Source organism: Sylvia atricapilla, chromosome 2, assembly GCF_009819655.1.
Source record: "Sylvia atricapilla isolate bSylAtr1 chromosome 2, bSylAtr1.pri, whole genome shotgun sequence".
Taxonomy (NCBI): Eukaryota; Metazoa; Chordata; class Aves; order Passeriformes; family Sylviidae; genus Sylvia; species Sylvia atricapilla.
The window spans coordinates 100,517,745-100,545,237 of NC_089141.1; the positions used below are offsets into that span (position 1 = coordinate 100,517,745).

Consider the following 27,493-nt stretch of genomic DNA (forward strand, 5'->3'; position numbering starts at 1 on the left):
TGGGCTGTGCCACAACCTCAGCCAGCCATGAGGCTGACACGCCTGGCCCAGAGCAGCTCCAGGCCTCTCAGAGGAAACATACATGGGCTTTCCTTACAGGAATCACACACTAGCTCTTACTCCAAAACTTCACTTTTGGTACTGCAAACATGTAGTTGGCTAGTTGCTTTCTAGAGTTTGTCATCTGAAGGGTTGTAGATTCATACAACCACAGCACTGCCCAGGGAGGAAAGGACCGCAAAAGATCATCTGGTCCAATATTCCATGAGAGAGGGAGCCCAGATGAGGTTATCTAACATCCTGTCCAGCCCCATCTTGAAAACATCCAGTGATAAGGCCTCTACCATGTCCCTCAGGAGCTTGTTACAGTGATCACTGTTGTCACTGTAAAAAAAATTACTTCTTTTATCGAGGTCAAGCCTCTCCTGGCACCATTCCTTTTTGCTTTCTCCAGGTAGCTACCTGAGAAGACAAGAGCTTCCATTCTCTTTGTACCCATCCTTTAAGTACTAGAATATGGTGATGAGGTCTTCCTGAGCTTTCTCTTGTCCAGGTTAAATGTCTGGTCTCCAACAGGAAGAACAGAAACAGAAAAACAAGTGCCTGCTGATACCCAGTGGGGCAGAAGAAAGATGTGAGCAGAAGACCAGGCTGCAGCACAGAAGAAAGGGCAGAAAGAAGCAGTGGATGTTCTTCTCCTACTAAAACTCTAGAAACAGACCTGCAGCGGGGTCCTGGAGTATTGTTAGCAGGACACCAGCCTAGTCAGGTGCAATGATCTGAGCCAATTATGCTAATTAGAAGTCAAAGAATTCTCATATTTTTGCATGTTTGGAATACAACACAAAAGCACGCTGCTGTTTTTTCATCAGTGTGCATTAAGACAGGACAGACTTAAAATCATAGTAGCAAAGAACATTTGTTTCCTTACAGTAGCTGACTAGATCAGGTACTGTTGTCAATTTTACTTAAGGGAGGTGCAAGCATAATTTTCCCCAGTACACCTTACACTAAGAGTCCCTTTGTTTTTCAACAGAAGAAAACAGAGAATCAATGCAAACAAATGAATTATACAGTATTAAAATATTTATATTTCAAAGCTCACGTTTTATAGAACTTTACCCAGGTGCTCCCTGACAAGAATAAGAAACATGTTCTGTACTCAGCTGACTGGGGAAAATAAGTTTATTTTTCTTTTTGAGCCAAATTAGTCCAGAAATATTTGATGAAAAAATGTCAGTTATTAATCAGTATACAGAGGTCAATATAGAGCTTTTAGTACTACTTTAATAATAAAATATTCAATAAAAATAGCCTTAATTGAGAGATGGGATATAAATTCACTAGTGAAAAACTGTTCCTACTCTTTGTTTAAGAATTCTCCTTATGATCCCTCCATCATTCAAACTTCGCTGAGGGATTATCATTCTGCTACAAAATTAAAACCCAAATTGATCCTAAGTCATACAGGGCGTTTAGAAACCATCTGTTGAATTTTACGCCTCAAAATTCTAGATGATTACATGATTTCCTATATAAAAAGTGCACACCAATATTTCGACATCACACTTTGATAAAGTCAAGTTCTATCAGATTCTAAAATACAGGTATGCTTCTATTTTTAAACTTCCAAGTCATATCTTGATCAAAATGTACATTGGGAAATACTTGAAACAATATTAATTTGTTACACCCAGTTAAACAATTCAGTAAATAATTCTCTTGTAACTGTAACAGTTAAAGCTATAAAAGGAGAATATTAACACCATCTCTTCAAGATTAATTGAAATGGTTTGGCTAAAGGAAATGTGGCAATCAGAAGAACAAGTGAAATTTAACTGAAAGGGTTTTCTACAAGCCTTGACTTACACTTCAGGTGTATATAAGCATTGATATTTGACTGCTTAAGGAACAAGGAAATGGTAAAAATTAAGCTTAAAAAATTTGAAAGCAATGTCAGTACACCAAGTACATTAAAGCAAATTAGTTTTTACAAAGTACTTCTGATTAGTTCTTAAAAATTAACACACACCCCAACATGATATCAAAGTAATCTGCAAGTATTTGGCATATCTGAATATTCTTGCAATGACCTGACCCAAACTAGAACAACATCAGTATGTTTCTTCTAAAAGGATTCAAGGATACATAGATGATATACTGGACATCCCTTTTATTATGACTGAAGTTAGCTTATCTTGTGCCATTACACAGAATTCTAACTATCTGGTTTTATGTTTTCCGTGAAAAGTAGAAAGGTACAGATGACTTTCTTTTTTTTTTAAGTGTAAGGAACTATATAACCTTAACTTCAAATGGATCTTCTCAAGTTTGCTCACTGCCTCCTTGGACAGAAGAATTCTGGTTTTTTACTTATACAACCAGCAAGTCAATACGTATTTGTTTTTAAAGTGTTCACTGTATTTCATAAAATAGAAAAATCACTGATAATATTTTTTAAATAATAAATGGAAACTATTACATCATTGAGAAATAACACACCAGTAAGTACATACCTATGATATACTGGAAAACCGTCCCACTGTCTCATCCTTGGCTAAAGCTATTTTGACTTGACATTCCCTGAACCCCCATTAAGGAATATTTCTTCCCTTTTTCACTCCACCTATACTCATCTGCAAAGACATTTAATTCTGTGAAGTTACCATTTCTGAGTTGCCAATTTTCTCCACTTTCAGGCTTTAAAGCCTTATTTGCCAACCTTCTAAACAACATCTTGTTGTGTTACACAGACAAAACAACCACAATTTCTACTTCATACACCACTTTTCAAAGTAAGTCTTTGGATACCGAAGCCACTTCAATGCAACACTCAGAAACTGAGGACGACAGGCTCACTTGAGTAGAAAAACTTTGTAAAGATGTAAAAGAACCTTCCCCCTGATAAATGGGATCAGGAGAGGGGAATGGCTGGGGGGTCCTTGTGGTGCTGCAGGCTCTTCTTGTCAGCTGTGAGAACTCAGCGAGCTGAACCATTTAGGGAGCTTATTACTGGTTCAGCGAGCAAAAGGAGCTCACACACATGGAGCAGAGTCACAACTTACAGGCAATTAAAGCTACACGTTATTGCCCTACATCACTGAAAGCAAGATGAAGGAACACAGACAACTTTGCAGATCTGCTCCTTCTTTACAAATAACATCAGAAATTAAAAAAAAAAGGCTGCAAAAAAACCCACACCAAAAAACCTACCCACAACAAAAGAGTTCTTTCAGTCACTTGTTCTGCAGCTATCATTTCAATACAAAAGGATGCCCTTGAGCATTTGTACTCAAAACACACACTGTTTTTATTTGGTGAATATTGTGATTACCTTAATGCAGATAATTTGGAGTGAGCCTGCACACAGTTCTTTACAAAGAAAATTGCCTCTCTGCTAAAAAATGTTTTCATAGCACTTTACAGTCAATTTTAGAACAAATTCCCTATTGCAGTGAGTAGTACCCTCATCTACTATACATAATTATAGCAGAGGAGATCATTTGGATACTATTGCTTCTATGCTACAGCAGCTTCAAATTCAGTAACAAAAATAGACAACATACTGGGGCATTATTTTCCTAGGGCAATAGGGCAATCAAAAGCAGGCATATTTAAGTAGTGATAATCAGCATAGCTACATATCTGATTGGAAGCACAGCACTGTGAGAAGTAACTGCATTACTTTCATTTCAAGATCCAAGCCACAGGAGAGGAACTGGGCCAGCTTACAGCAGCTGAGCAAATGATATTTTTGATAACTGCCTTCTGGTGCTCAGAATATAATTTCCATATAAAAATACCCAATTTTTTGCAAGTGGAAGAGATCTTCATAATTTTGTCTATTTGCCCTAGTCAACTGGCTTGATCATGGATCACATATATTTTTTTCACAACATGTGGGATACTGATTTGGGCAACAGGAGCTTGTATCTGACTTCATAATTATTAAAATCTATTAGGTTTATCAAATTATGCAATTAAAAAAAACAAAACAAAAAACCCACCATGAAGCATCCTCCAGTTCTTCCATTATTCATTAAATCACAAATAAGCAGGTCAACATAAGGGATTCAAGCTGTTATGAAATTCACTTATTTGTAAATGACAAATGAAGCTCATTCTCAGTATAACAGCTTTTTCTTGGGGAGTCAATTTATTTAAAAGAAATTAAGACATTACCATGCCAAGACATAATTATGGAATTTTGTATGTAGCTGCAGCCTGAAGTATAACAGCTCTGCTTTTAAACTTCTACAGTTTAAAGAAAGACTTATTAACCATTACATTGTAGACCTGACACATCAGATGTGCTCCAGGAGTGAGGGAGGTCTACAGGATCACATAGCTATGTGCCTTTATCCTGCAATGGATCTGGATCCCTCCAGCCCCAGTCAGGAAGGCTCTGTGCAGGTGCAGAAACCCATTAATGGCCACATGCAAGGCTGTGTCTCCAAGAGGACTGGCTTGCTGCCTGTGACAGCTGGAAACACCTCCACACTACTGCAGCAAAGCTCATGTTCAGACTGCCCCTCTCAAATCTATCTGAAAGAATTACCTACTCAGTATAATGTCCCAGCAGTGTGCAGCTCTGATGCAGGACTGCTGGCACCCAAGAGGCAAAGAACAGAACAAGCCATGAGAGTCCCTATAGAGTCTATAATTTAGTATTCAGCATGCATGATTTAGTATTCCAATACCAAGGTGATGAGTATTCTACGGATAACTCATGTAGATTACTCACCCAGCAAGTCTGTCACACACTCAAGCGTGGTATTTGAAAATACGAGGCTGTTTTCTGACTACTTTTTAAGGTTTAGTAAGAAAATTTTCATCCTACTCACTGTACAAAAATAGCTTCAAGTAGAAATATTTGGCCTTGGGAACAGAATTACCAAATTGTGTGTGTGTGTGTGTGGGTACACGTAATCCAGAGTGTGCCTAACCAAAATAGCTCAAGCCTACAAGCAGCAGATCCTATTTGGGGATTTCTATTTTACGTTTGCACAAAGGCACAGCAGATCCCTCGCCTTCCTGCGTGCCCTGGAAAGGTGAGTGTACACTGACTGGGCAAGGCAGAGAGGTGTGGGAGGGCCACCCTGTGCACTGCTAGTGCAAGGAGAGCATGAGACACCCCGAGCAGCAAACGCAACACCACAGCACTGTGCACCATCACCTCTGCCTTGGAGAGGTTCGGCAGGTGACAGCTGGAGCAGGCCACTGTCTGACACATGGGAGGGAGGTGACATCACAGCTCTTCAACACTAAGGAGGTAAGTGTTGACCTGCCTAAATTAGAGAAGTTTACACCTAAGCCACACAACTGATGTGCTGGATTTAGGATTAAGGCTTGAATTTATTTAATTAATCATACACTTAAATAGAGTGCTATGCCCAAGTATGACAACTAGTTTCTTTCAGACTATTAAATCTTTTGAATTATTTTAACCTTATCCATCCAAATGTATGCCTTTTTCATTGAATCATAAAATTCTTCAGATTGGAAAAGGCTCCAAGATCACTGAGTCCAATCTTTGAGTGAACATCAATCACCCTGTTAACTAAAGCAGTCATTTCTTGAACACATCCAGGGGTGATGACTCTACTACTTCATGAGGGAGCCCACTCCAATGCTTGACAACTCTTTCAGTGAAGAAACTCTTCCTAATATCTAACCTGAACCTCCCCTGACACAGCTTGAAGTAATTTCCTCTCCTCCTGTCACTGGTTGCCTGCCAGAAGAGTCTGACCCCCACCTGGCTACAACCTCCTTTCTGGTAGTTTTAGAGAGCGATAAGGTCTCCTCTGAGCCCCATTTCCTCCAGGCTAAAGAGATTCAGCTGCTCCTCACTTACTCTCCAGACCCTTCCCCAGCTCTGCTGCCCTTCTCTGGACATGCTCCAGCCCCTCAACATCTTTCTTGTAGTGATGGGTCTGGAAATGGACATCGGCCTTGAGGCACAGCCTCTCCAGTGCCAGGTACAGGGGGACAATCACTGCCCTGGTCTTTGCTTAAGAACATCATTGTGTGACTCAAAGTCAAGGGCACAGATGGCTCTACAGGGCAAGGAGGAAGTGCTTTTACTTGGAGCAACTGAGACCATTTCATTTTACTTATTTATCTTATTTGTTTGAGAACACTGAGGAGCACATACTAAAGCAGTGTCATCCTCCCTCATCTGCACAAAAAGATCCAGACCAAGCTAACTATTTTGGCATATGGAACCTAGGGGAGAAAGAGCACCACTTTGAAAGCCTCCAGAGGCAAAAAAAGCTTTTAAAAAGAAAAACAGAAGCAAATAGAGTATGTGGGAAGACAAAGTTAGGGTATTATGAGCAGTTAACTACATGCTCTTCTAGTTTGTATTCTCTGCAGTCACTCAAGCCCTAGTTCCGAAGACTTTACAAAGCCAGTCAATCTTTTAGAGCAAGCCAGTGAAAATTCCCTTAAAGTGCACATCCCAGAAGCCCAGAGGGGTTCAGAGCACCGTGCCCCTTTTCAAGGGTCAAAATTTCAGTTCTTTGGTATCACTGTACTTTTGCATGTTGTTAACAGTAATTCTTCTGTGGGTCAAAAGAGAAAAGCACAATAAATAGTCTGCATCATCATGAAATGAGCCAAACTTAGAGCAGACTGTACAGCTTTAGGCTAAGGTTAGTCAAAACAGGCATAATAGCCAAGCTCAAGGAAGCAGGGCTGGGCAGAAGGCTGTCTCAGGGCTGCACAGGGAGATAAATGGGATACACCACCCGGAGGGAGCAAAATGCTGCTGCCTGGGACATGGCAAAGCAGGGAATGGATCTTTCTCCTTGACTTGACTGAACAGATATTCCCAAAACAAGCAAAAATGCAGTCAGGGATGCCAGCATTTTAGACAGTGTTCCAATCCTGTCCAACTGCTGTAAAAATTACAAGTTAACTTCTGTACTCTACAGGGCTGTTTTAAGGAAAAACAAGATATCCATCTAATAGACATGTAAGAATGAGATTTCAATAAGATACTGCTTCATCAAACACAGTTCAGAATTTAAAGAGGGCACACAGATTTGCAGCACAGCCAAGCAATGCTCTTGATTTGAACTTGAAACCAACAGAGCCAAGCACGGAAATGACAAGCATGGATTGCTTTCCTTTGCAGAAACCAGTTCTGGGTCATACATAACAGCACAGAAAAGAGATAAAGATGTGGACATTTCAACAAGGATAAAAAACAAGCAAATATAATACTATGTTTAAATTCCTGAAGGTGAGAGACAGAGGGAGAAAAAGCATAATTAGGCCATGCAGGCAAATAAATACACACACATGAAACTGATGGGGAGGGGGGGATCAAGAATGGAAAATGGAAACGTTGGATGGTGTTAAGTCTTCAACACACTAACTCCACTTATTTTGGAACTTCATTAAGGACTGGCTCATTTACAGTTAAAGCCATGATATTTGAACTCCATCAGAAACACCATTTGCCTTATTTAAAACGTCAACACAGTAAGAATAAATAGCCTTCTTAAGCAAAAACAGGACCCAAGAACTCTGACTTGACTCTATACCACTACACTATTACAAGATCATCTGATTATCTACAGGACAAACAACATGCTTTTCTGCTCAGTAGCACCAGACAATCTATGTTCTAGAAACAGCATTACTGCAGATGTTTTGAGACAAACTAGTAACAATAACACCATCATCTTCAAAAAACAAACAAAAAAAGCCTGGCTTCTAGAAAAAAAGAAGTTGTTTAATCTTGATTAAAACCACCCTAGGATTTTAAAGGACAACTTAAAAAGTCCCTTTGAACATAAACCAGTAAGAATTAATTCATTTTGGTATGGAGGATTACATTTATACCTGATTAAAACAGAAAATACTGAATAAGGATAAAAAGGCAATACTCTCTATATAATTAAATGTTCATTCTCAAAATTACTCCTAGCTTTAACAGATAGTTGAAATTCTCTGCAATTCTACACTATGGTTACATATTTATGAAATGGGATCCTTAATCTGTACAAGAAAAACAACAGAAAATACAGAGTAGACCTGTATACTTTACAAGAGGCAGGCTTGACAAAGCTTCCCATTGCATATATACAGCAGAAAGTTACCTTTTGAATAGATTTGAGCCTTCACAGGGCAAAAAATGGCTAAAAGCATTTATAACAGGCAATCTTTTCACATATGCCAAATTCTGTAGAGACATTACGTTTTTAAAATAATTTAAAATTAACATCAAAAACTCCAACATGACTGATACAGTTTCTCTCTAAAAATAAATCATACATTATATTTAGGGAATACATCTATCACAGACCCTTAATTATTGGTTAAAAAAAACCCAAAACGTTTCACTCACGTGTATTGCATAGAAAACCTCCACAGAAAACCAGCTTCTGAATGATCATTAATACTACTCAGAACAAAAGACTCTTCACAGCTACAGGCAGCTTCACTAACTGTGAGGCCGCAGGATCTGAGAAGATCCCAGACAAACTCATCCTCACAAGCTCAGGAACTTTCTGCAGGGAAGGCTGTCACCCCCCCAAACTAGCTCTCCTCCAGGATCACTTTCCCAATGTTACTGAGTAAATCAAAATATCTCATTGTTTATAAATTGTCTCCCACAGGCATCACTCCTGACATCTATCTGTACCAATGGACACTGAAATGTATCTGCCATTTACTGCTCAGTCACTTGGGACTCAAACGTTTTTTAGCGCCTATTCTTTACACGAGTATTCTTAAAACCTTAACAGAAAACAACATCACAGAATTCACACTTTTTTTTTCACATCAATCCTGAAATCATCAGACAGTAAAGAGCTTTCAAGATGTTTAGTGTCTTTGATGAAGGTTTCTACAAACATCTTTTAGAAAAGCCAAGCATACTCCTCCTTCTGCATCACTGCCCCTTGCCTATTTGCTGACCTCTTGTGAGAAGCCCAAAATATATTCCCGCACATAAAGTTCATGGGCTCTTCCCAGTGTATCATATTTTACCTGCTCAGTTTTACATTTGAAAACTTTCATTTTTCTTTCTTCAGTTCTCTGGAGGTTTTAAACCTTTATATTAAGGCTATTTTCCTCTAGTACGATAAAATACAATTTAAGCAATAGATTAAGGTATATTCCATTTTAAGAAAGAGCTGGACAAGAAACACCCCTAAGCTCCTCCACACACAACACTAAAGCAACTCAGCTTCAGTGGTACAGCCTTATGTCTCTTGACTGCTCACACATGGGCCACTTTAGCAATCTAGCACAAAGTCTGGCTGGGTCTGTACAAAGGGTGACATGTTTACTATTCTTTTTATGTCTTTGCCAGTGTTCTCCTTAAAAATATTTGGTTTGTAATTTAAAAATTCTACTTTCTTGAGATTATGCTCTCTTCCATGGTCTCATTTGGATACCTTTCCCCTTTTTTCCTTTATTGCCAATATACTCCTTTATTCTGCTGTTTAACCATGTTTTAAGGATTTCAACAAAGCACTGTTTTGATAGATTTGGGGGTTTTTTTAGGAGAAAAAGATTTCTATTGTAGGGAAAAAATGCACAAAGTCTTTAATATTTGGCTCAGATATGCACTGTGCACTAGAAGCATAAGATAAAAGGCAGTCCCTGTCCCCTAGTGATTATAGTTATAGTAACAAGGCATTAAAAATTACATAAGGCAGCTCTGTCAGGAAAATTGGTCAAAGATTAAATACTACCTGTATTTAGCAAATCATGCAGAAAAAGAGGTTTCACTTATTCAGGGTTTGGGAGCATCAGTAATGCTTCATCTCCAAAGCAACGGGCTACACAACCTGCTAAGTCTGTGACCTTCTAGCTGTATCTGGAAAGTAATCTTACATTCATCAGGAAGCACATAATAAACAAAACATGTACCTAATATCGAAGTCCAATAAACAGAATTAATACAGTACATTAAGTCTCAGTCTTCATGACTACCCTCAATTTAGCAATAAAAATACCCTACAATGGATAAACAATTTGTATAATCAAAACAAAACTCAAATAAAAAGCCTTGATGATTTGGGTTGTTGGGGTTTTTTTAGTATTTTCAAACCTCACCCCACATGCTTTGCTGAATGACAGACTTCAAAGGAATCCATGTATATATGGGTTTACCTTACGCAGACTTTTCTAAAACAGGGACTGGCAATTTTCATAACCTCTATCCCACATTTCTACTTAATTACTATATTGCAAAAAGCTAAAACACCACAGTGTTTGCTTAAGTGGCATGTGTTGTAACCTCAAAGGTCAAAGGTTATAGTGATATACAGTATATATGGACCAATAATTCTTTTGATGATTAAGAAGCTTTCAGAGCCAGAGAAGCAAGAGCATGACAAATATCTTCATGACACATCAACACACCTGTAACTGAAAGAGAACATCCTATGAAATTTACCTTCCTTCTTAAATGAAGAGGAGATTAAATCTAATAAATCTAGAGGTGATAAGTGGTTTGAAGGATTACCAACAACCAACTCAGTGGTACCAAACCAACAGTCTCCTGGCTACATCCTGCCCATCATACAAGTCACACAGATCACAGGCAGCTTTCCCTTGCCTAGATGGGGCATTCCAAGTCACACATCAGGGAAGGCCATAGGTGTATTGAGGAAGAGAGCAGCTTGGAACAAACTGCTGCCACTGGAAAAGTCCCAGTGACTACATCTCTGTGAGTCAATAAAAAGTTTCTGGAAAGGCCCTGGCTGGTTCCATGAATTACGAACCAGTAGCACAGTAACACAGTGCTACAGAGGGGAAAATGTGACTGGCACTTAACCTTTGCAACAGAAATGGTAAACCTGACTTGTAAACAGTATCCGTCTTCCTGCATCTGGGCTCGCAGGCAGCAGCTTCAGCAGTGCACAGGGGCCGTAACTGGCCCTCCTGTGCCTCTTGAGCATCCCCAAAGCCTGAGCAATGCAGAGTAAAGCAACTGCTACAGCTGTCAGCATATTACGAAGTGAATGGTGGCCACAAATTGTCTCCTCATTTACAGAGCAGTACATCAGGACAGGTACAGTACAGCACCTCCAGTGTACCAGGAAGGGTGAGGTTCAGCCTAACTTCAGCTGCCCAAGTAAAGAGACGCTCACCTCCGAGAGCCAGCAGCTCTCAGCTTCCCTCTCACTCACTTTACAGAGAGCTGGGGCGTTTCTCAGACCTGTCACCTCCTCCTGAGGGAGGAATTTACAAGTGCCTGTTCCACTCTACTCAAAGGGAGCCCAGGACAACCAGGGTAGACAGATGTCAGATGAGTTCCTGCAGAGAACCTAATTGTGCACAGTAATGCAATTTGTGCACTCTCCTCACCAGTGAGGCATTAGGGCACATACAGGGAAGGGCAGCATTTTCTACAGGTATTTCAAAAATATCAACTGCCTTCATTTGTCTGCTAATAAACAGCTGAAAAATGGCACTGCACACATAATAGCAAAGGAGGAAACTTTTATTTAAACTTTTCTTTTTTTGGGGTGAAATCTCAAAATTCTACATTTTTATTGATGACAAATGAAGAACATTAAGCAGCTGAACATAGATCCCTCCAGGGAAGGGACATTTAATGATGAGTTTCTCAACTAAGGATCAAAGGCCTCTAAAAGAGCTATAAAATAGGGGTTTCTAACAATTAGACTATCTAAAGCTCATATTTCTCAATTCCATTACATATTACTCTACACAGCACCATCAGCCTTTGGGTTCCTGAATGAAGGCAGCACTTCTACATTGTCAGAGGAACAGACCTCAAGGGAATGAAGGGACAGAACAGCAGGACTGAGAAGAATGGAAGAAACCAGCTAAAGCATCTTAGCAAAGGAACTGAAATACTAGGTATTTAATTATCTCCTTGGACTGCTAAATAGAGAAAACTACCTCAAAACCGATTTGATCAGAACTGAAACATTTAAGCAGAATGCCTAAAATACATGAAGTAAACCCAGTTTCTGATGTAACACTGAAAAATCTGCACTTGACAGTATCTTCTTTACCTGTGACAAACCTGTTCATTAGTGGGTACTGTTTAGCAGAGTTTCAACAAATTAACACAGTAATAGTACCAGCTTTCCAATATACACATCCAGCTTCAGCAGCTGCTCAAGATGAACGCTCAGAGCAGCACGAAACAGACAGCACTCATGGCCTGTTAACCTCAGAGACAAGAAACAAACCCGAAGAGAGTTCAGAGTTTTTGTAGTTTAATGAAAGCACAGCAAGAGTGAGGCTTGCAAAAGATCACGAGGAAACAACAGCAGTGCAGTGATGCCAACATAAAATTCTCGACCTTTATTTAATCTCAATCTCATTATTCCTTTTCCCATCATGACAACAAACCCCACTGAACCAAAGGGATGCACACCATTTTCTTTCCTGTGACTCTGTGTAAAAGAGTTCCAAGTACAAATAAATACAGGACACTTCAGAAGAACTCTTATGCGTACATATAAATATATGCACATAAAAACTGCAGAAGTTAAATCTGTTACCAGAAGATGAAAAATAACAAACAGTAAGGGAAAAAATAGTCTTACTGAACAGCATTTTCTTTCTGTTTACATACAGGATTAAAGATTACTAAGTCAATGCATCTAGTAGATAGACTTCATACATTGATTTTCTTTTCCAGGATCATCTAACAGAAGCAGGATGCTCCTTTTAAAAGACCCTGTCATAAAAGAGATTTGACTAAAGGAAAGAAAAAAAATCAATATGCAAACCCCTTACATTTTTATATTTATAAGTAAATATACAAGAGGACTACAATGAAAATCAATGAGTTTCTCTCTAATAATGACATTTCTTCACAGAATAAGAATGTATATGGACCCTGCTTATTGCTCAATTGCTGCATGTCATTCTTTATTAAGCATGGGTTTGCTCAATTTTAGCTTAAGTGTCTTATTATATATTCTCCACAGTTTTTCAGAGCTTCAACACTAAAATAATGAGCTTCATTCTTGCTTTTAAGTCAGCATTTCTAAAAAAACCCAACATACCCATCCGCTTTCCAACGTCTCGTCTTCTCTGCCTCCCCCACACTTTTTTCTTTTTAAAATTCAAGCGATTGAAGAGCTCTATGCCCTTCTAAGAGATCAAGTCACAGCCACTGATCAGCAAATGTCTCTTCCTTGCAAAACTCAAACCTCACTAAGTAAGCTAAGTAGAAAGGGAAACATCAGAACAAATATCATGAGTTAGTGACTACAACTAATAAAGACTTGTTACAGTAGATACTCAATACTGAAGGAAAAAAAAATCAATGCATCATAAGAAAGATTAAGGAAAACAATACCAATTGTTCATTATTGATAACATAAACACACCATGTCTTGGTAGCATCAGCTACCAAAGGGACATACTACATGTATTTTCTGTTGTTCCCACACAAGACATCAGTGTGAGTTTCCTACCATTTTCCCCTCATTGACAATGTTCTTCAGAGAACAGGCAGCTGCATAGAAAAATCATTGCAGAACTTGCCAGAACTTGCCGAAGTATACCTGAAGTAAAGACCTCATTTTTTTCCAGAAGAACCTAGAAGCTTCTACAGAAAAAATGAAAGAAAAAACTGGATTCTTTCCTTACTACTGACATCAGAGCTGTCAGTCCTGGGCATGCTACCTCAATTATTTATGGTTCATGTCAGTCATGCATAAAGATTTAGGCTACAGTATTGTTAACAAAGGTATAAAATCAGACTACTAAAGTTTTCATGATATATTTTAAATCCAGATTTTTTAAACTGAAAAGTTTCCATCATTGCAATAAGTTAAGGTTAACCCCATGCTGCCTTGCAGCCGCTTATACACCAACACAAGGTCCATCCACAAGACATGTGGATGCTCAGTGTCTCAGCTGTAAACTGCAGAGACCTGACACCTCCTCACCTTCTTGAAATCATGTACAAGATTTGCCTTGGTTGAGGTTAGTTTCTTCCCTTATCACCTTCTCTAGGCATTCAGTTACCTTCAGCTTTACGTTCCTTCTCAAAAAGATGTAGTTTCATACCTGCTCCTTCCAACTCTTCCTAAAATAGAGTGGGCTGTCCATACTATCCCTGCCAACACACACTGCTCTGTAGTCCACCCCCTGCCTCCACACGAGTATGAGGACAGTTTAAAAACCTCCTCTCCCAAAACACATTTGACTACTACTCTCATTCTTGACAGTCAAACGAAACTACACCACCTTTCATCTCACTATATTTTACGAAACAAGACATGAAAATACAAAAGGAAATCTCCACCTCTTTCAATAGTTTTCTGTTCCAAAATTTAACTTTCCATCTCCTACACATCTGTGCTGTACACAAAAAATCCCCTCATTCCTCCAGTCTGCAAGTTGTTCTGCCAGCCACTTTAAAAAGCAAACACCCCCATGCTACAAGCAAAGTGTTAAGAGCTGATAGTTCTCTATACGTAGCAGGCAATCTGTATAGGAGTATAAAATATATCCTATTTTCAAAGGCAAAAAAACTTACCAATATTTTACATAACACTCAAAATATCACCTTATTCCCCTCCCTTATTTATATTGCACTGAACTTTTTGTCAAGTCAAATAAAACAAAGCTAAATAACAAGAACATTTTTATAATTACTTTGAAAGCTCTTATATCTGAAACTAAGCAGTTGTACTTGGCCTCATAAATTCCCTTCCCCTCAAATTTGCTGAAAAAAATCTGCCCTTGGGCATGTAAGGCACTGACAGTGGGTTCCAGTTATGGCTTCCAGTGAGAACCACAGCTCTGCAAAGCAAGAGAAAAGGTGTTTTTCCAGGTAACTACTGCATATCCCTAATTCTCTTAGTAACTTAAATCCTGAAATCCTGAAAGACAGCATGCATGTGCTCAGAACAGATCTGGTAATTGCTGATGCTCTAGGTGGCAGCAGGATCTCTTACTGTCTCCTAACTCAGGCATCCTCCAGAAAAATCTTAGAGAAAAACAGTAAAGCTGCCACTGCTTTAGTGATATTATGCATTTGACACTGTTAAATTCTTTTCTACCAAAGAAATGGCAGAAGTCTGTAACAGCAGAGTCCCTGCAAACAGAGTCACAGCAACATGCTTGCCTGCCCGTTTAGCTCCACATGTGCCCACAGCCTGGTGCCATAAATCCACCATATCATGAACAAAAAACCCAGCCTTCTTAAATGTTATGGCAGACAATTTTACTTCTTCCAGCCAGCCTTCATCTGACATTTTTCCTTGACAAAGGAAGGTTTCAAATGAGTCAAGTGGAGACTGCATCATGTTTTTCCATGCAAGCTAACCAGTAGTGCCATTTATCTTTACTATACAGTGCAATCCTAGATGAAAAACCTAGGAAAAAATTAACAGCAGTACATGAAAAAAGAGCCTTGCCTGCCTACTTAAATGCACTTATTAGACTTAAAAATTGATTAATATTTATCATTATTGCAAGAGTGCGTACAAAAGATTGCTATCTCTAGCATTTGCAAGGAATCTGAGAACTGTTTACAACGATGATACACATCAGCAGTTCTCTCTTGGTTTAGTAACTTTTAAAAATCATGAAGTATACATCCAAAATGTACTGACATGAAAGGTATGTCAAAAAGGGATTTTTGTTTGGCTTAGGGCTTTTTGTTTATTTCTTTTTTATACCAGTTTTATTTTCCTTTGCTAATCTTTTCCACCATTACAACTCTACTTAATAAAATGACTCACCGGAGTTGCTTCATTGGGTGAAAGTAGTTTTGGATATAAGCACACAAAAACCAAAATCCATCAATGGGTTCTACAGTTTGTTCTAAACCCTAAGAGCTGTGACTTAACTTCAGCTAGTCAGTTCTTGAAACCTAATAGCAAATATTCATCCTGCAAAGCCAGGAATCACACTAGGATACTTTTCAAAGTAAATTAGATATCTGAACTTTTATTCCCACTCTCTTGTCTAGTGCTTCTCTAGAACCTGAACTGATGTCTTTGGTTGCAATGCAAGATTCAACCCAAAGTATGTATTTTATTATCATTTGTTGAGACTGGTTGAGGAGGTGGTTTTTTCTCTTCTATGGCAAACTCCTCTTAACTCGGTGTCTCCTGTTAATGTGCCAGGAGTTAAAACCAGGTGAGGCAGTGTTCTTTATCTCTTCCAGGACCCATCCTCCCTCCGGGGGATATCTTCTGTTAATGGGCCATTAAGGCTCACTGCATGACTGATAAAATTACATGAGCTATTGTGAGATGCTCCACCCAGTGGGAGGAGCCAAACATTCCTACCTGGATAAAACCTGAGAATCAGAATACCAGGGTAGCCTATTTTCACTGGACCCATTTCACCACCACTGGACCTTCAGAGGAAAACTACACCCTCATGCAGGACCATCTCTGCTCCAACAGAACGACATCTGTCACTCCAGGAGGACTGCTACCAACACCCTGACCAACAATGTGTCAGGTTGTATTCTGACTCTGTCAGTGGGGATTTTTCTTTGCTTTTTTGTACTACATTTTTATTTTTAATATTCCTAGTAAAGAACTGTTATTCCTATTCCAAAATCTCTGCCTGAAGCCCCTTAATTGCAAAATTAGAGTAATTCAGAGGGAGGGGGTCTACATTCTCCATTCCGAGGGAAGCTCTGGCATTCCCTGGCAGACACCTGTCTTTCCAAACCAAGACAACTGAGATGACCAGAACTACCCTGAGCAGTGGTTACCACCTTGCACCACAGCTACAGCAGAGTAAAAGATTACAGGTGCTGTATCCCACTATTAAAGGCTGGGCCACAACATCCTGTGTGTCTGTAAGAGCAGGAACCAGCTGCTGCCTCAAGAACCTCAGTGCTTATGTGTCCACTTGTCCTTTTCTCCTCTCCACTCCCACAAATCATGAACCAAGCTGCTCCTTCTTCAGACAGTTGGGCAAGGAACTTTGCTTGTTTGGAATGTAATTGGTTGGTCTAATAAGGAAAAGTTATCAGTCCACAAACACTGCCTCACTGGGAAGACAGATTCATGGCAGGATTCTCAACAAAGGCAGCTGACTGTGGAGCTCCTTGCCAGGGCTGATTAGACACGGGCTAACTGCGGGCAGAGCAAAGTTCAGGACACACCTGTATGAGGAAAGGCTTTTGTTTGATAGTGGCAACAGAAACTAGCTCTGCGGAATGTGGAGCCCCATATCACCACACACTCAGGCTGAAAGTCACGGGAATTCTACACTCTTCCAGAATTTTGTTTCACATGTAGATACAAATCAAAAGACACAGAGTCAGGACTTGAAAAAGCTGCCTACCCATAGCAAGGGAAGAGGAAAGGGATGAGTAGGTTGAGTTGGCTGAAGAAACAGAAACCAGTAAATATTTTGGAAGAGGACAGGAGGAGTCAAATGCAGCAAAAAACACATCCTGTCCTGTGCATGTAAGAAGAAGTCAGGCAGAAGGAAGCACAGGTCTACACACACACAAGAAGGCTGCTCTCAAAGCCTCAGCTGACAGTAAAAGGAAGAATGGATTCATCTGAGCCAACAAGCAATGGGACAAAGAAAATTACAGGTGTACCATCACAAACAGACAACTATACCAAACTTCTCTACCTCGATGAGTATTAATGCTATAAACAAAAAACAAAACAAAAACAAACAAACAAACAAATCCCACTCTTTTCCAGGATCAGCATCCAAACTTCTTGAGAATACAAATGAGTTTGAAATTAAATTCTCCCAAACAAGCAAGCAAACATCTTGGTATTGCTTCTGTGCGTAGGCGAGAGGACCATCTAACTGGCAAGAAATAAATATTTTTGTCTTTGCTTTTAGTACATTTTAATGGAGGCATTAAACATTTCCAAATCAAAAGCAGACAGTTGGCTAGCAGAAGATAGATTCTTATGCCTGATGAAACATTTGAAGACTCGGGGGCAGATTTCTTCAGTGTAACCTGCTTCATTAAATCCAGAACCAGAAACCAAATCCCGAACCAACTTCTTAAACCGTGCTAGATGATGCACAATGAAAATCTTTTTCTCTACAAACCTGACACTATCAGTTCTTACCAGTTTGTGTAAACTAATACAACAGAAATTCCCAAAGACCCCAAGCTGTATACTCAAAGAATGTCACTCTAGCTCTACCTACAAATAAATATGTATATTTACTTATTTCACTGTTTCCCAATAACAGCACTTGGTATCTGTCAGATAATGGTGAAACTACATTTTTTTTACTGAATGACACCCAAGAAGAACAAATTTGGTTTCTTCTGGCAAGGTACAAAGTAATGGACTAGATTACACAGCTGGAAACAGATAGAGGTGGCTGAATGCTTTCAAATCTAAAATGTTGGAATTAAAGCTAGCTTTTAGCTGCTGAGCAGTTTTCCATATTCCTTTAAGAATTTTCTTTCTTTCTTGGGGATTTTCAGTTGTACAAATTTATGAAGGGCTGTATAATATAATCAGCTTCAAACATTGCTCCTCAGAATCAGATCCAACAGTTCTCAGCCACTGGGGATGAAGGTCAGAATAGGAAAATTACATCTGCAAAGTACTACTTTATACCATGGAAGTTTTGATCAGAATTTCTCAAGATGTGTGCATCATCAGGAGATATCTGGACTCATTTCAGTGCAAAATAGCTATCAGCAAACCATCTTGAGGACTTTTGTCCCTCTACTTCTCCAAGTCTGTAACTTAAGAAAGTGTATCACACTGTTAACCAAGAGCTGCTGTGAAGACTAGGAAAACATTCCTCACCCTATTTGTTTTTGTTACCTTTGAAAATCAAAGAGCCCTTTGATATGGTGATTCTCTATTTCTGAACAGTAATGCCTGAAGCAGAGGTTAAATAGCATGGAATGCATTTTCTTTTCCCTTCTAACTTTTTCCTATTCATGGTCTCTTTGCCTCCCCAGCAGCTGCCACAGGAATAATTCCAGAGCTACTTCAGCCCTCTGGGGTCCCACTGCAGGAGGCAGATGGGCTGGGGAGAAGTCAGTTCCTGCTGGAGCCCATCAGATGGGCCCAGTCTCCTTCACCACGTTTTTTTCTCCCTCCACTCCCTAGGCTGAACTGAGTGGAGTGAGCTCTGCTGGGGCAGAATTAGTGTATTGAGTGTAATTATGAAATTGGAGTAAGAAGCTGACTAGAGCATGGGAATATGTACATACAGAGCTACAGTCAAGATGTATCTTCTGGATACATCTCTAAGTCCTGTAACCATAATTTGAGGCAGCATACTGGATGCTTGCCGTGATCTTACACACCACCCTTAATGACTTTCTCTAGGGACCAGGGAGGACAGCAGTGACAGACACTGTTTCTCTCACTCAGGTGGCCACCCTTATGACCTGGTAGGCAGGAGTGCATCGATGACAATAGGGAAGGAAGAAAACACCATTACAGAGAAAAAATAAAAAGCCAACTTCTAAAATCTTAAGACTTATCCTAGTAGGTTCTCATTTTATCAATCGCATAGATACACCATTATCAGCAAGTAGGCACCAGAGGCTCAGCGCAGGGGTTTTCACCAACAGAGAATTTAGTGATCTTCCAGGAGCATCACTGTGCTATTTTAAACACCTTTTCGGTTTCTGCATAGCCTGTAAGCTTGTCACTATGCTTTAGGGAGCACTCACTACAAGGAGGTTGCATGAAGACTTCCCTTATAGTATTCAGTTCATCTTCAGCACTTCAAACAGACCAGTCATGACAAAAATTGGACTTGAAAGTGGATGTGCTTGTACTGTGTAACATGACTTTCAATTCCATTCACACATGATTTGCACAACTTCATCACAAATTAAATATATTAAAATTCAAAGATAGGCTACTTACTCTTTTTATGACATCCTTTGGCTGTATGAGACTTAAAGGAAGAGTGGATAAAGGCAGTGACTCTGTTATAGGAACAGAGATTACAAAAACCTCAGAGGCAAAAACCCCTCCAACCCAAAACAGGGAAAACATCCAGCAAGGCATGAAAGAGATGCAAAACTGCCCGTAGAATATAAAAGTCATTATGGAAATCAAGCTATTTCCATTATCTGTAAATGCCTCGATCTGTGCAGTTATTTCTGTTTCAAATTTTCTTTCAGTTCTGTTACTTGATAATGCCATTAAAAAGCAACCTTTCTCCATAATACCTTCTCTAAACAATTTCTTCCCTATGCAGCACTCAAACATTTTCATTCAGTGCCATAACCTGGCCTCAACAAGCCATGAAAGACATCCTGGCCCACAACCCTGCAACATCCACATCCAGAACCTCATCAAAAACTCATTTGTGCCAATGGAAGGTGACCTCCTTGTTTCACTGCACCATTAAAACCATTTCCTCTGACTATTGAAAAGTGCCATGTTTACTTGTAACCACAGCACTTAGCGCCACTAAACCCAGGAAACATAATGGAAATACTTACAACTATTAATAGACCATTAAGCATGTGGGGAAAATATGCCCTGTGGCTGATGCCTCGTATCAAAAGTCAAGACACTAGTGAAAGTAAAGCCCTATTCTCTCCCTTCCCTTCAGGAGAGGAAAAGGAGAACTAGCTCATTCACCACTTATCTTGGAAGCCATAATTTGCTCACTATTTATCAACATTTTAAGAGGCCCAACAGCACATTCCAGTCCTCTCCCTGAGGTCTCTTTCCCCTGACACAGTGGGTCTGCACACAAACACACACACACACAGATGCCACATTCAACACAAACAAGGGAATGAAAACTGACAAGATGCAGCAAGTCACCAGCAAAAGGAAAGCACCTCCCATGTGTTGATACCACCCTCCCAAGGGAAGGAAAACAAAATCCCTTAACGTAAAATATGTAAAAATTGCAGCAATAGTGTGTGGATAAACATTGCAATATTGTCCTCTCTTCCCCTCTGAGACAAAAAGAAAGGCCTTTTTTGGGTGATCTGTCATGCAGCAAACTTATGAACATAAAAAAATATTTTTGTTTCACATGACTGGCGTTTTTTTCAAAATTAAGTTTATTTTATTCGCACTATAATTGGATATTGAAAGTTTATTCCAATTCAACAATCAAGGCTAGTTTATTCAAACCGGAGTATTCTTCCGGCTCTCAGTTGATCTCTCGCTTAAGCGAGAAGGTGGCAGAGCTCTGCCCTGACCCCTTCAGCACTCCTGCTGCGGTTACAAACCCAGGCATGCCACAGCACCTTTGGAAAGTTTCTATCTTCCTCTTTTGATCCCAGCCACATGAAGAATTTCAGTATTCCACACCCACGAGCAAAATTAATTTCAAACTATAAATATTTGAATGAGAATTTTTCTGAAATAAAGCAGAGCCTTGATGGCCTCTACTTGGCACGAGACAAGTAATTTGATAATTCATATGGGTGGAACTGGGCAAGGCATACTTGTAGACCTTCCTAAGTGAAACAAAACCACAATCCATCCTTCAGCATCTGGCATCAAAACAGACAAAAGTGTACTAACTGTAGTAGTATTACTACTATGTTCTTGAAGATTTTTTGAGATGCTTTTACAGTGGCACCCACAAATTGGAATAATGTATTTTTATCTAACACGCCCATTCCCATCATATCAAAATCTCAGGTAGAAGTGATAAATTCTCACTTATTTGATATACCGAAATCACTACTAGGAAAAAGGAGTATCTAAGAGAAACCATTCAACAAAGAAAACTAGATTTATGAAGCTTCATGTAATTTCTTCTAAACTGGTTGAATGCACAACACACCTGTGATGGTGGTAAGGTTATGGGGCATAAAATCCATTTTCCTCTTTTTGCAAGCAGATGTATTACCATGCACAAAGCCAACAAAGGAAACCGGCTCTGGCACAAAGTAACAATGCAGACTAAAATGCTCATATCACACCAAGTTAATACATATTCCACAGACTGGTCCTCTTGGAAGGCAAATGCAAGCACACAGGAATACAAAACTACACATGTAATTACTACTGAAGGGGTTGACTTTGAAAGCTGGGACAATTTCTTTCATTTCTGTACTCAAAACACAGAAAAATGAGAGTTTCCAGATTTTTCACAAATCAGAAAAAAAGGATTTGAATGTCCAACACCACATCAAATGTGTACTTACTCTTGTAAGGAAAAACAGAGCTCAAAAAGTTAAATATTAATTTCCTGTGCATCATGTATCTCTTTTGTTAAATAATTAGAAGAAATTGAGTTCAACATTGTTTTTCCAACCGGTCCAATCAAAAAGCACATATGTGTAACACTGGAACACAAAAAGTTGCATTTTGCACATCATAAAGGGAAGAATTTAACAAAAGTGAAGCATTAATACAAGAAGTTTGCTACTGACATCTTTATTCCCAGAAAAGTAACATGAAAACACAGTGAAAAAACAAACTTTGGGGCACAGAGAAAAACAGTTTAGAGCAAGCTCATGCCTAAGCAAACAGCTACCACACACAACTGTGCAAAGCCTGCACAACATCAGGAATGCCTCTTCTACCATCACTTCGGACCTTCTAGTCATGCTTCGGACCTTCTCACTGAAAAGCTGCTAAAAAAACAAACACCTGCTGTGTAACTGAAGTTTATGCAAAGATCAGAGAAATGCTTTATCAATCTCAGCAAAGCAGACATTTGTCTGCAGCACCTCAATACCACAAGAATAATCAGCTCCCCCTCGATCAAAGGAAAGCAGACACAAACACATGAAAGAAGTAGCAAAAAATCTTCAGATATTCAAGCGCAAAAGCAAAAATGACATCCCAGAATTTAGGGCACAACAGTTTGATCTGGCATTTGGCAAACAAGGATGATGTGCACACAAATAATACATTAAATGAAAAGAAGCACAATACTTCACAAAACTTCAGATCACAGAGGGCACAGATATTAAATAGTTATGGGAAAGTGTAACTACTGTAGATAATGCATTTAAGAGTTACAAGAAGAAAATTAAGAAAACTAAGAATGTGACCAACAAGCATTTGAATGTATTAGACCATTACAACTGCAAAAAGCCTGAAATGTACATGCATTATGTATGTACACACAGAGAGGACAACTCAAAGCCAGAATTACTTCTGAAATGTCTGGATTACTATTTAACTACAAAAAGAAGTACTTTACTAAGATTCTTACAACATTCAGACCCACAGAGAGCCCTGGGGTTTTAGTATCTTGACAGCTTCATAACAAAAATGAAGAAAAAACAAAAGTACATTAATTGAATGACAAAGTCTGTCATATGCATTACAGTCTTTTAAACAACATAACAATCTTGAGAAGGTTTTTCCCCCCATTTTAATGGTTAGATAGATTTCCACTTTGTGAAACCCATTTATCTCTTATCTTTATGCAGCGACACATCATCATCATTAATCATTGTGGAGATAAGACACAGTGAAAGGTATTTCTAAATATCCTATCTAAAGTCAGTCCAGGGTAATGTGACTACCCATGATTTCAAGTCACATTTTTCACTGGGTAAGCTGCTTGAACACAAGTATCTTGGGAAAACTGATACACACCATGTTCCTACATGCACTAATTCCAGGCACAGAAAATACACCAGTAATACATCAAGTTGTGATGAAAGTACCAAACACAAGTCAATTACAGCAAAGTAACTCAGAAATACTGTAAAATTACCTAAGACGGGCAGATTAAAATAAACCCTGTTACAGTACTGAACTTTGCTTTTGATTACTCCAATAACCTTGGCTGAGCATTACTACTCCTTTCCACTATTTAAGCATATCATCCAGATTCTCCCTCTCAACCAGTACATGTCCACAAGAAAGTTAAATCTGAGTGCGTAATTTAATTACTTGTGTAACTAGCTTCTAGGATCTGCTCAACAGCTTGAGCCAGTCACAAACAAGTGGCTGAAAGCTGCAATACCCTATCAGAGAGCTGATGCAAAAACCTGATTTCATGAGGAGTGGTCAAGATAACTAAAAAAGAACATCCAAACAAGCTACTCAATAATCCTGACACTGGGACCTTTTGCAAAGGTGAAACACACAAGAAGGAAAAAGGATGTGGGTGTTTTTTCGTTTTTTTTCCCAATCACCTGAGTAGTCTAGAATTGAACAGAATTTAAAGCCTTGCTCTATTCTGTAGCCTTAGAAAGCATTTGTAAGATTTTTAAAGAATTTCCCCTGTCAGTTTTGGTCCACAATGACTGATAACAAAGAAAGTTATAATTGTATTTTATTTATTAATGAGATTTTAAAAAACCTTATTACATAAATCTTCCTACAGTATCATCACACAGGATATATCGTTTCATTCACATTAAATATGTACATGTTTCTTAATTAGCATATCTAGAAATAATTACCTAATGTTAAAAAAAACATTCCTGATGCCTTTCCACTGCTATGGATACACCAGCCACCAAAGGAAATGGAAATATATGACACTATACAACAGTGAAGTTTTCAGATGCTTCACTTTCCTAACCTGTGCATTTCAAGTGATACACCTTCCCTTTACTTCTGCAGTCCTGGAATTCAAAGGCAAGACATTTTTCTTCACTGCAGCTTAATGAACTATATTGGAAAGTGGTTTGACCTTTTCTTTTTTTAAGGACAAAGCCAATGTTACAGTACTTTAAATACTGAAACAGTAACCTTGAGAGGATGTAGTGTATTAAACTGCCCTGAACTAAAGTAAATACTTGCAAATGGTAACACCACATGAAAAGAAGCACATGAATTAACCTTGGGGATAAACAACCTTGAGTGTCCATATATGAGAGAAAACAGTACAGTACAGAAAGTAGAGTGTAAGTATACATAGCTTAAATAATTTTAGCCTATAAGAAATCACTTGGAAAAGCAGTAAGACCAAGAAGAAAAACCCACACAGTATTTCTAAAGGAATCCAGACATTAATTCCTTTCACACAAACTGGTTTTATGATATACAGTCTAAGATGGCACAACACATAATTTTTTCTCTTAAATTCTTTTAGGCATGGTTATGTTTTCTATAAGAAAAAAAAAAACACCAAACAACAAACAAACAAACAAACACATTTTACTCTGAAAATCAAAGTGTCCAGTATTTCAACCTCCTAGCACACACATTAAGCAAATCTCACTGGGCAGTGAAAAGGAAGATGAGAGATTCAATACTGAGCCACTTGTCCTTCAAATGCTCTTTAGTCATTACCTTTACTACAGACAGCAGCAGCAATAATGCCTACATCTTGGTCACCTAACACTCTTCCTGACGAAGATTCCTACGGTGTCTTCTCAGGCTATTGTTTGCCTCCTGCCTTTGATTTTTGGCAAAGGGATATAATTGAACTCTGCAAATACTAGTTTCTTGTGCCGTAGAATTTTGCTCCTTGTTTGCAGAATTATAAACAATTTAACAATATTCTCTCCTCTAGTAGTCAAGAGATAAAAAACCCCTCCCTTATTACAGGCTTGTTTGTTACAGCTTGGTCTGGGCAGACAATCTGAAGCGCCTCGCTCGCACTGCCATCCCAGCAATTCCACCAGCACTGGAGGATCCTACAGATCAAAACTCAGATGCTGCCAGAGAACTACAAAGTTTGGAAAGGGGAATGGTGGCTACGGTCACTGTCTGTTGTTGGGGCAGCACCTTTTTGGGGGACAACATTGTGGGAAGGAGCATTTTACTCTGGAACAGAGAGGTAAAATTCTTCCTATCCCTATGACCAAAATGAGGACTCCCAGACCAAGTGAATTAAGAGAGCATCATTTCCACATTCACATTAATGATTCACTTCAGTAGCTGTTGTGCTTGTTACAAAATTGGCAAATCCCACAAGAAAGAGCCTCATTCTCTGCTGCAGGAGATGCAAATTCTATCCATACTGCTGTCTGTAACACACACCACACATGCACAATCTTTTACACCACATCATGTGTTATCTTCTAGCAGACAATTTAAATAATGAATTTTGCCAAGACCACTCTATACTGCCTTCCTTGGGAATTAGTGCTCAAATGCCAATGCTTGACCACAAGTAATTACATCTGTCTGTGCCTGTCCATGCCCTACAATGCATGACCCATTTGATACCATCTTTAATTACAGTACACGGTACCTTTTCTATGGATTCCCAATCTCATACAGGGCGAAAAATAGATTACATACTGGTCAATATACGGAGTGAAGGTTCTTTGTAACATTTGACTCTGAGGTTAGAATGTATAAACTAAAAAAGACCAAAAAGAAAAATGTCTAGGAAGAGTGCAAGTGAATATAGGGAATAATACCTTATGCTTTAGAAAAGAGGTGAAAAAAAATCCTCACACGTATAAATTCTGAGCATTAATTTCCTCCCATCTTCCATGTGAAATTCTAAAAAATGGAGACCCAAGCCTTAGAAGTGCCTGACTGCTCAATAGCAACAGCCTTATAGCAAAAGCTGCAACTGCCGAGCGTGTGGAGAAGGCTGAGGAACAGCAGACAGAGGTGTTCTCAGCTCCTTTCTTGGCTCCTCACACTGTGTTATCTCAAAGAAGTCAGTCTCAGATTCCCACTCCATAAATTTGGGAGAGAAATCCTTCTTTATCTCCCTTAGCAATTGTAAAGCTACTTTTAGTCCCTACAGTGGCTTAGGACAAACGGGGAAATAAATTCCCTCTTACGCACCAGGTTTAGATGGTTTACCATCCACAAAGCAGAGGCTCCATACCAGATAATTAAGGTAAAAGTGTAATGAGCACCTGCATAACAGCTTAATCACCACTCATCTCATACTCGAGCCCAGGGGAGGTCATGTGAAGAAGGAGCCAGACCCACCCTAACACCTACCTGTGAAGCCAAGAGCCAAGGTCACGACCACCAGCCCTGGCCCCAGCATCTCATGGTGCTGGGGGAATTGATGCCATGCCAGGTGCTGCTCCGCACACACAGCACGGCAACCTCCACCGCATCTCACACACCCTTTTCACCCTCGGAAATTAAAAGTTACGTTCGCTGAGCAGCAAGCAGGGACCTTAACCAGGAGCCGTGCCTATATAAGGGCTCTGCGTGCGGTGTTCACGCCCGATACCCGCTCAACCAGTTTGCCGCCCGGGCTGGGCAGCACCGGCGCAGGCAGGCCCAGGCACCGCCGCCAAGGAGGTTTACAAATCGCCGCCTCCCCGCTCTGCACTTCGGGGCACAGCCGCGCTGCCGCCCGCCCGCCCCGGCAGCGCCGCCGGCGGCCGGGGAAATCGCGGCGGCACAAAAGCCGCCTCACGGCGAACACCTCCCGCACCACCGCGGGCGAGGACGGCGCTCGCCGGGAGCCGCGGGCGGGACCCGCTCCGCGTCCCCTCGGGAGCGGCCGCCCGGCGCCGGCACCGCCGCGGCTCCCGGCGGGAGCGGCCGCCCCATCCCTCCGAGATGGCGGCCGGAGCCGGCGGCACCTGCCGGAGAGCGACCCCCGCCCGCCCCTTCGCCGGGGCTCGGGAGCGCCGGCCCCGGGCGGCGAGGGACGGGACGGGAGGGCGCCGGGGGAAGCCGCGGGCTGCGGGCGGGCGAGCCGCCGGCACCCGGCACCCGGCGGGGCCGCG

The 27,493-nt window shown here is 40.0% G+C and overlaps 1 protein-coding gene across 1 annotated transcript in view; it reads right to left on the minus strand.

Annotated features, from left to right (window-relative positions):
- Window positions 1-27,493, minus strand: part of MAP7D2 (MAP7 domain containing 2) — an 81,660-nt gene that overhangs the window by 54,032 nt on the left and 135 nt on the right. The gene's annotated exons all lie outside the window — the stretch shown is intronic.